General features: G+C 34.1%; 1 pseudogene; it reads left to right on the top strand.

The window, feature by feature from the left end:
- Positions 1-2,981: 2,981 nt before the first annotated feature.
- On the top strand, positions 2,982-3,546 carry LOC112623610 (annotated as a pseudogene).
- Positions 3,547-11,573: the final 8,027 nt, after the last annotated feature.

Raw genomic sequence — 11,573 nt, 5'->3', positions numbered from 1 at the left:
CCATTTTCTGTTTGGAAGTGAAGGAAGAAAATAACCATTTTCGAATATTTGTCATGATTCTGTCAGTGTGCTAGCCATTCTTATATGCTATTCCATTTGATGTAATAGACCTACTATTTATATTCTTACTCTCATTCCATGAACAATGGTTCAAATATTCAGAAAAAAATGTGTTCCTAAGGGCAAATATTTAATACATGTCAGAGTTATTAATAAGATTTTAATTCAGCATAATACTCTTCCTATTACCCAGTTGCTATATGATCAAAAACACTGGTTTGAATGGGCCTTTATCTGACCAAAGACACAGAAAAGTCAAATAATTTTTTGCTAGAGATGTGACTGTAGGGTAGTAAACCAATGAAACCAGGAATAAGCACAAGAAAGCTTATTTGCTTTCAAGGAAATCATATTCTATAGTTAGCAAAAAATAAATTAAATGTGAGGAACAGTCAGGATGAATATTTAAGGCCCCAGTAGACAGTACAACTGAAAAAGCATTACACTTTGAACAGAAATAATAATATCACTTAATGGAGATGTCAATGGGAAAAAATCAATAGATGAAGAAACTTGTCCATCTGATAGATTTTCATGACAAGTTGCCAGGGAGGATTATTTCAGGAAAATAATACCACTAGATGAATTAGTGTCAAGATTTAGCCCCTCATACTTTTAGAACTATTTTGTAGGAATTTAAGCTCTCAAACCTGTCTATGAGATCTTATTTTCTGCCTCAGAGCAGAGGCAAACTGGCACAAGATCACCTTACATCGTTTTCTACCTCCTAAAACATTTCATGAGAATCTTAGGCTGAACATAACCCAAAAGCGACACAGATATTTTCCTTTTGAAACTCTGGGTTTGGCTTTATTTGTTTCCCTTATGAGAACTAAAAAGAAGTTAAGGCCAAAATTATTTGAAGATGTTTTTACATGCAAATGTAAAGTATTTGTAACTAACTTGTATTTCAACTTTGTATTAAAAACATCTTAAAATAATTCCAGTCTTAACTTATTTTTAGTTCCCATAAGGGAAAGAGATCAATCATGACTGTATACAGTTAGAAACCCTCTGTAGTCCTTCATTGATTTATTCATTCAATAATATTTGACTGTGTATTTTGTGCCAGGCTATGAGCATATACTAGGAACATAGAGGTATACAAAACAGACATGGTCCCTGCCTTCATGGAGTAGCAATGTAAGGGAAAAACACTTCATAGTATTTAAAAAATGCTTTAGGGATGTGAGCCATCTTGGTATACAGTCTAGATAATCCTTCCAAAATATCTGATGGCACAAACATTTTAATAAAAGATTAATTAACTTCCTGTTGGTTATTCTAAGGGAAAACTGACATTAAAGGAAATGTGACAGCTTTTTTTTTTTTTTTTTGCATCTCTTCTGGTGTTGTTATTGTAAATAACTTATTGTAAATACAGAACCATTTGTTTATTCTCTGTAATGAGCATCTCTCAGTTTTGCTTTCCTGGTATCCATCCCTGCTATGGTTTGGTAACAACACTGGATTTTCTGTGAGGAATTACTATTCTTTTATTGTACACAGTTTGTGTGTCTATCAGTTCAGGTGCCCTGTGTTCTTTTTGCCAAGAAGCAGGCAAGGGACTCAGTCCAGAACAATTTGAGCATTTTTTTTTTTCTGGGCATTTTGAGTCAAACAGCATATAAATACAGATAAGGAAAAAGTTGATTTGTCCCCTGACAGGACCCTGAAGAGTTAGGCCAATAATTCTGCAGCCTATATTCTCTTTGTAGCTCTCTTCTTTGAATTTTCTTCAGTTAAACCCTGCCCTAAGGGTTAGGGTACAATGGTGAACAAAAGAGATGTGATCTTTGCTTTGACAGCGCTTAAAACACAGTGGGGAGGATAGACATTTATCAAATAATCAAAGAAATAAATTAGTTGCAAATTGAGATTAAATAAAGGCCAGAAAAAAATTAAGACTGAGTATAAATGAGGTATTCCTTTTAGTTAGTATCATGGAGGGTGTAAGCCCCTCCTCATCTCTCTTACTTGGAAGGAATTCTAAGATTCATTGAGAATTATAGTTTAATTTGATTTATATAGGTAGATACACATGAACTTACACAGAAAACCCCAAGAAACCAAAGAGAGCCAGCAGCCTCCATTGATGTTTGTTTGTTCTATCTGAGGAATACGTGTAGAAACAAAAGTGTTTTTTTTTTTTTCATTTTAATTCAGTAGAATACTAACATCATCAAAACTAAAGTGATATGAATCAAAAAGGTGAAGCAATTATAATACCGTTAAGCTTGTATGGAATAAATATAAGGCACTCAACACTTTACATTATATACTTATAGGTAGCTAAGAGATAATTGAATATTACAGGAAGGTAAACCATCTGCCTCAATGATTGTGGTAGATATTGCCTCACAGTTGAAACTTTTCTATGCAAGTGTTATGTTTCTTTTGGAAGAAAGACAGTCATGTTGTATTTCTCTTTATAAATGATTTTCCATGACTCAAAAGCAAAATAAAAAAAAACAAACAAAAAAGTCATTATCAAAAATAAATTTGTCAGAAGACTGAAAATATACATTTAAGTAAACAAAGGTGAAAATCAAGGTTGAATAGTTATTTATTTACAGGTTAACTCTTCTCCCCATATAACATTCATGTAACTGAAAACAGCAAATGTTATAACTATACTTAATCCTGTAAATTTTCAAATTTCCTATTTGGCTAAAAATATTTATAGGTGAACCCATTATCTAATTTATGGATGTAAAATATTTCTTATTAATCATAAAATGTAATACTGATAAAATATTATAAATATTAGCAATAATCTTATTCCTCAACAGTAACCCAAATCCAAGGAAGAAATGGAGGTAATGACTGGCAATATAAAAACAAGAGTTAGAATTTCACACGATTCTTGGCCTTGCATCCTGGTGTAGCGACCCAGCTCATAGGTGTTAACTGCTGTTGTCATGGTTCATCCGCTAAACTGCATTGTCGCTGTTTCCCAGAAGATGGGCATTGTCAGGAATGGGGACCTGCCCTGACCCTAGCTTAGAAATAAATTCAATTCCAAAGAATGACAACACCCTCTTCAGTAGAAGGTAAACAGAATCTAGTGTTTTTGAGTAGGAAGACCTGGTTCTCGATTACTGAGAAGAATCAACCTTTAAAGTATATAATTAATTTAGTTGTCAGTAGAGAATCCAAGGGACCACCATAAAGAGCTCCTTTTCCTGCCTAAAGTCTGGGTGATGCCTTAAAGCGTATTGCGTAACTAGAATTAGTGAATAAACTAGACATGGTTTTTACAGTGGGAGTCAGTTCTGTTTATAAGGAATCCATGAATTAAGAGACTATTTTAAACTATTTGTGGTATAGATCATGCAAGACCTTGAAAGTTACACTTTTTTTCCCCCAGAATATGATTTAGACAAATGTACACTTCTCCCAGAATACCCACAAGGTGTTGCCTCTGATGTGAAAGAGGAGAAGGGCATTAAGTACAAATTTGAAGTATATGAAAAGAATGATTAATATAAAAGTGTTTTCTGATTTATTTCAAGTTGTTCTCCCTTTCTCTAAAATCTTACATATCGTTACATTAGAAAAAAAAGATTTTGTTGACATTAGATCTATGAATAATTATTTCTAAGCTACATGTCTTTATTCCCCATTAATCTTAGACTATATCAAACACCATTTATAAAACATTCTTGCTATAACTGTCTAAGTGCTTCTCTAAGGCCAGACTGTCTCCGGCACCTGCTGCGAAGAGATGTCATTTCACACTCATCACATGTGACATGTTCACCAGTCACTGACATTGTCAGGTTTTTAAATGTTGGCAGTATTTATTAAAGGTGAAGATGCACATAGCCTTAAAAAAAAGAGTTAGATTACATAAGCTTGTTTTCTGACTCCTGCTATATATACTTGCACCTATTTGTCGTCATTACTTTTTCACCCCCTTTTGGAAAATATGTTTTAAAATTTTGAAGAAAAATCTTATTCATTAATTATAAAAATTTTCCAGGTTATCCAATCAAAAGACACTTATGAATTCTACATGAAGTTTGCCAGTTACTGAAACATGGTACATCTCAGATGACTTCCTGATTTTAATTTTATATTTAAATATGTACAAATAACTATCTTTTTGTGACTTAGATTTGCAACTCATTTTATCTTAATATTATAGACATATTTTTCTGGTTTTTTTTTTTTTTTTTTTTTTTTTTTTTTTATAAAATTTTTTTTTTTTTTTTTTTTTTTTTTTTTTTTGGTTTTTAATAATCAACATAGTTGAAATTGATAGATATGGGATTTTAGCCCCCAATCTTTTCTACATATTCAAATTTGATCAAACCCATTTTAAACTCTAAACATACTTCGGGCATATATAAGTGGCTAAAACAATTTATAAAAAATATTATTTAACTTTTCCTTTTTTTTTTTTTTTTTGAGACGGAGTCTCGCTCTGTCGCCCAGGCTGGAATGCAGTGGCCAGATCTCAGCTCACTGCAAGCTCCCCCTCCCGGGTTTACTCCATTCTCCTGTCTCAGTCTCCTGAGTAGCTGGACTACAGGCGCCCGCCACCTCGCCTGGCTTGTTTTTTGTGCTTTTTTTTTTTAGTAGAGACGGGGTTAACTTTTCTTATTAAAACTTATTGGCCGGGCATGGTGGCTCATGCCTGTAATCCCAGCACTTTGGGAGGCCGAGGCCTGCGGATCACAAGGTCAGGAAATCGAGAATATCCTGGCTAACACGGTGAAACCCCGTCTCTACTGAAATACAAAAAAAAAAAAAATTACCCGGCATGGTGGTGCGCGCTTGTAGTCCTAGCTACTCTGGAGGCTGAGGGAGGGGAATCGCTTGAACACGGGAGGTGGAGATTGCGGTGAGCCGAGAAGGCGCCACTGCACTCCAGCCTGGAGACAGAGCAAGACTCCGTCTCAAAAAACAAAAAAAACTTTTACAGTGCATTACACAATGATTTGAAACAATTATAGTACTCACTGTTGTAACCTGTCTTTACATTTCATTAAATACTTTGATAAAACAAGAGTTTTAGAAGAGGAAGAGCCTTTTGTTTTTAAGGATATATCACAATTTATTTATCCAATTCTATTTAATGGAGCATTTTATTTGTTTTCCATCTTTCCTTACTATGTAGATTTGGGAGAAACATTTTAATTTTAATTTTTTTTTTTTTTTTTTTTTCTTTTGCATCTAAGTCTTTGGTTATTTTTAAATAATCAGTAATTGGAATTAATATTGTTGGATTTGTGCTTGTATAATTTGGGATTTTAGAACAAATTTTATTGTTTACTTTCATTTTTTGCTATATGTCTTTACTTTCAAGCGGAATTGCTTTCATAAAATGTGTAACCATATTTTCATCAATTATTTAAATAATGATTGCATTACCTGTCCTTTCAGACCGCAAATTTTTCTTCTGGAGTTTTGTGGTGATGTTTTTACGTTTTTTTTTTTTAATTGAATGAAGTGGATGCTATTCATTCTAAGCCCTCTTGCATTACAAGGTAGTTGGGGAGAGGTCAGTTTGGCTGTTTTTCCCCCTAACCTCTCCATTATCTTCTCTTGTTTAACAAAGCAGAAAGGAAACCTAAGAACAAGCAACAGTTTTCTTTAATGAAAAAAAAAAAATGTTTGCCCTTTGGGCTTACACAGTATATAATTTTTAACTTATAGTTAAATAATTTTAATATAATTTACCTAAGAATTTATCTTTTCTGAATTTTGTAGTATGTGGAGGACTCTTTTAGATGTATAGAATTTTCTCTTTAGCAGAGAAAATTAGTTTTCTACCAAACATACTTATTATTTTTATTCTATTTGTTTACACATTGTCCTCAAGAATATGTACTAAAACTCTATTGGGGCCAGGCATGGTGATTTACGCCTGTAATCCCAGCACTTTGGGATTACGCCTGTAATCCCACTGAGGCGGGTGAATCATGAGGTCAGGAGTTGGAGACCAGACTAGCCAATATTGTGAAACATCGTCTGTACTAAAATTACAAAAAATTATCTAGGCGTAGTGGCAGGCACTGTAATCCCAGCTACTCGAGAGGCTAGGGCAGGAGAATCGCTTGAACCTGGGAGGCAGAAGTTTCAGTAAGCCAAGATCGCGCTACTGCACTCCAGTCCTGGCCACAGAGTGAGACTCCGTCTCAAACAAAACAAAACAAAACAAAACAAACAAAAAACAACCAAGATGACTCTATTAGATTTTTTTTCTTGTCTTCATACCTATCACCTTTAACTGTTTTCATCTATTTGATATTTCTCTAAATTCCTTGACCATATTTATTCCCATACAAATTATTTGGCTTTCTAAAGTCCATTTCTACCTTTATTAGTATGCAAGAAGTATTTTTTTTTTTTGCATTGTGTCATTACAATTTGTGGTTCCTTGTAATATTTCTAACTTTATTTACCTTTTTAAAAATCTCATCTCAGTAAAAAATTATCACCCTATCTTTTAATGTGTTCTTCACAAAATTAATGCTTATTCCCAATGACCTTTCTTTTCTGTTGCCCATGACATGAATGATGAAATGTCTATTTATTCTGCTTATTCCCTCAAACACCATACCCCCAACTATGATATTAGAGTTTTCTTGAATTCAGACCCTCCTTGTGCACGAATTTAGGATCTCCTGTTTACACCTTAAGCAATCTTGATAACTAAGGTAAACTGACATCAAAAGTCCAGGAACTCAGCATTTTGGTATAAGTAAGGGCTAAAACCAGCAGTTTTCCTACTTTTCTTTCTAACATTAGCTAAATTGTTGCTCCCAAATATACTTGGTTTTTCTATGCTCTCCAGTAGCATATTTGTGATCTAGAAGAGAAAGGTAGCTAAGAGGTACAATTAAAAAAAAAAATCCCATCAAAAAGTGGGCTAAGGATATGAACAGACAATTCTCAAAAAAAGACATTTATGCAGCCAACACACATATGAAAAAAAGCTCATCATCAGTGGTCAGAGAAATGCAAATCAAAACCACAGTGAGATACCATCTCACACCAGTTAGAAAGGTGGATCATGAAAAAGTCAGAAAACAACCAATGCTGGAGAGGACGTGGAGAAATAGGAATGCTTTTACACTGCTGGTGGGAGTGTAAATTAGTTCAACCATTGGGGAAGACAGTGTGGTGATTCCTTAAGGATCTAGAACCAGAAATACCATTTGACCCAGCAATCTCATTACTGGATATATACCCAAAGGATTATAAATCATTCTACTATAAAGACACATGCATACATGTGTTCATTGCAGCACTGTTTATAATAGCAAAGACTTGAAACCAACCCAAATGTCCATCAATGGTACACTGGATAAAGAAAATGTGTCACATATACACCATGGAATACTATACAGCCATAAAAAGTGAGTTCATGTCCTTTGCAGGGACATGGATGAAGCTGGAACCCATCCTCAGCAAACTAAAACAGGAACAAAAAACCAAACACCTCATGTTCTCACTCATAATTCAGAGCTGAACAATGAGAACACATGGACACAGGGAGGGGAACATCACACACCGGGGCCTTTTTGGGGGTGGGAAAAAAGGGGAGGGAGAGCATTAGGACAAATACCTAATGCATGCAGAGCTTAAAACCTAGATGATGGGTTGATAGGTGCAGCAAACCACCATGACACATGTATACCAATGTAACAAACCTGCACGTTCAGCACATGTATCCCAGAACTTAAAATAAAATAAAAAAATAAAAAAAATTCCTCTCCAAAAAAAAAGAGGTACAACATAACAAGAATATTCAATAATATTCAGGTAATACCTTTTAGACATGAGATACTGAGCTAGAGACTGGGAATTAAAGCCCTGAGCACACCAGACACTACACTACACTATACCTTCATGGAGGTCACAGTTTAGTGGGAGAAAGTAGATTTTAAACAAATCAAATATACATATACATATATATATATACACACACACACACATACTATATATGTATTTAACTACAATTCTGATAAATGATATAAAGGAAAAGTATATAATAATTTCTATTTATATAGGAAAAAGAATTGGCCGGTGTGGGAGATCAGAAAGCTTTGCTGAACGATTGCCTTTTAATGAATGTGTAGGAGTAACCAGGTGAAGGCAATTGAAAACAGGGATTCAGAAAGAGGAAAAATGTACATATGAAGGAACTGAAGTAGGGTTTTTGCAGGGTTAGTGAGGTCAGATTGCCCAGAGCATAATGAAAAGAACAGAGACTGGCAAGAAATGAGGCTTGAAAGGTATTCAGGGAACAGATCATGCAGGGACAAGATAGAGGGTACTTGAAAGGACTGGGTAGTCATGCAAAAAAGTTAGGACCTCATCTTGAGGGTGGAATTTGGGGATATATTCAGGCTTTGGTGAATCAACAAATTTTATTCAAAAGCACAAGACAGATATACCTTTGCATTCTAAAACGGTGACGCTGTTAATCATACTGTTCTTTGAAGATTTTTTTCACATACATTAATTGGTATTTCTTTACAATTTTTCCAAAAAAAGTCAGTAAGTCTTCACCGTTGTAATTTTAGAGGTAAAGAAAATGTAGCAAAGTAAGTTGAAGTGACTATCCTAAATTTTCATAAAAGTTAGCTGACATTACATGATTCCTAAATTATTTTTTTTCTCTTTAGATTGCATTTAGGGCTATTATGCAAAAAAGCTCATAAGATCTTTAAAGTGCTTATAGATTCTCCCTTGTTTTTTATTCTATTTGAGACCCAATTTTCTTATTCCTCAAAATTATTCCCTTTATCAGTTCAGAAAAGTGGTTTATTCATCCTGTTTCTGTTTTTCTTATAAAGTAGAGATAATAGCCTTCAAGAGTGATATCAAAACTAACTAGGTGATATTTATTAAAAGTGCTGATGTTGGAAACATTACATAAGAACTAAGCATTAGGCTTATCTCATATGGGGTTATGGGAGAAATAACTAATCAATTTATTTCAACATGCTTAGAAATTCAAAGCACAATGCAAATACTAATCAAGCATACCATGCACAAAGGCGAATTCATTAGTAGAGAATACAGAGGATGGAAAACTTTTGAGTATGGTAACAGATATCCAAAGGTGTTTTATATTTCATGTGCCTCATGAAAACGAATATGAAAAAGGCATGGACTGTTGCATTCTCGTGCTTTGAGTACCCAGCATTCTATGAATGAATGATAGCAATTAAGTCGCCTTCAAAATTATTTTGCAAGTGACAGAGTCTTTCCTTGACCAAACTGTAGATGGGCTTCTCTGAGCCCTCTTTTCAACTTGGCGTCATCCTTAGGCCTTGTTCCCAAGCCCATCCCAGTTGTAACAAGAATCCTGCTCACTGTACTCTTCACAACAGCAAAGATATGGAATGAACCTAAATGCCCATCAATGGTAAACTGGATAAAGAAAATGTGGAACATAGACACCATGGAATACTACAGAGCCATAAAAAAGAATGAAATTATGTCATACACAGCAACAAGGATAGAGCTGGAGGCCATTATACTGAGCAGACTAACACAGGAACAGAAAAACAAATACCACATGTTCTCACTTTTACGTGGGAGCTAAACATTAAATACATATGAACACAAACAAGGGAACCAAAGATCCAGGGCGTACTTGAGGGTGGAGGTTGGGAGCAGGGTGTGAATCAAAAACTTTTTGTCAGGTACTATACTTACTACCTGGCTGACAAAACAGTCTGTACACCATACCCCCACAACATGCAATTTACCTATATAACAAACCTGCACATGTACCCCTAAACCTAAAACAAAATTAAGAAAACAAAAACTAAAAAAATACCAACCAAACAAAAACAAAGGCAGATTGTCAGAATGGATAAAAAAGCAAGGCCCATCTAAATGCTGTCTACAAGAAGTATATTTCAAATAAAAACACACACATTGGTTAAAGGATAGAACGAGATATATCAACACTTGACAAAAGAAGGCTTATGGGGTGTGGCTATTTAATACTGCGGTAGATTTCATTGTAAAAATATTACCAGCAATAGGCAAGGTCATTTCATAATGATAAAAGTTTTAATTAATCAAGAAGATATGGCAGTTCTATACATTTATGTACATAATAACATAAAAGTTTCCAAATACATGATACAAAGAAAATGGACAAAACTGCAAAAGAAACAGGTAGATTAATAAGTATAGTCTGAGATTTCTGTATCTCTTTACTCAATTGATAGAACAAGGAGACAGAAAATCAGCAAGAATAGAGGAGACTTGAATACATTCTCCTCAAGTACCCATGGAACACTTACCAAAACAGACCTTACTCTAGATCATGCAATATATCTTAATAAAAGGATTAAGTCAAAATAATTTAAGTCATATGAAACATGTTCCCTGACTAAAAAGCAATCAAATTAGAAATCAATAACAAAATTATATCTGGAAAAACTCAACCATTTGGAAACCAAGTAACACAGATCCAAATAACTCTGGGTTAGAGGTAATTAAAACAGAAATTAGAAAGTGTTTTTAACTAAGTGAAAATGAAAATACAACATATCATTAATTGTGGAATGCAGCTACAACAGTGAATAAAATTTTTCAACACTGATATCTATAATAGAAGAGTCTCAAATCAATGACGTTGACTTCTACGTTAAGAAACTAGAAAAAAAGAAGAGAAAATTAAACCCAAAGGAAGCATTGGAAAGGAAATGATAAATACATGTTATGGTCTGAGTGTTTGTGTTTCTCCAAAATTTACATGATAAAGTGAGATCACAGAGGTGATATTATTAGGAGATGGGGCTTTGTGGACATGATTAGGTCATGGGGGCCAAGCCCTCATAAGTCGATCAATGTTCTTAGACAGGTGACCCAAGAGATCCCCTTAACCTCTTCTGCCATGTAAGGTCACTGGGAAAAATAATGCATCTATGAACCATGAAGTGGTCCCTCACCAGACATCAAATTTGACAGCACCTCGATCTTGGACTTTGCAGTTTCCAGAACTGTGAGAAATCAATTTCTTTTGTTTATAAGTTACTCAGTGTATGGCATTTTGTTATAGCAGGATGAAGAGACTAAGATGTCAAAGCTGAAACCAATAAAACAGAAAAAACTATAGGAAATATCAATACCACCAAAGAATATGAGGAGTTCAATGAAAGTAATAAACTTTTATCTAGTCAGACTGCTCAGGAAAATGAGAAGATATAAATTAATAACTTTGGAAATGAATAATGTGATATTATAGATTCTATAGATACTTTTAAAAAACAAAGCAATATTACAAAATTTATGTGACTAAATATGGCTAAATTGCCAAAATTGAAAAATTCCTTGAAAAATGAAAATTACCAAATCTCAATCAAGAAAGGGTAATCTGTATTGCCCTATATCTATTAAAGAAAATTTAGCCATAGTTGAAAACCTTCCTACAAAGAAAACTCCAGACCCAGATAGCTATACTGCTAAGTTCTACTAAATATTTTAGGAAGAAATAATGTAATTCTACATAAACTCTACCCCAGAAATAAAAA

The sequence above is a fragment of the Theropithecus gelada genome, chromosome 4 (genome assembly GCF_003255815.1).
Source record: "Theropithecus gelada isolate Dixy chromosome 4, Tgel_1.0, whole genome shotgun sequence".
NCBI classification, from domain to species: Eukaryota; Metazoa; Chordata; class Mammalia; order Primates; family Cercopithecidae; genus Theropithecus; species Theropithecus gelada.
This window is presented reverse-complemented; position numbering and strand designations above follow the sequence as displayed.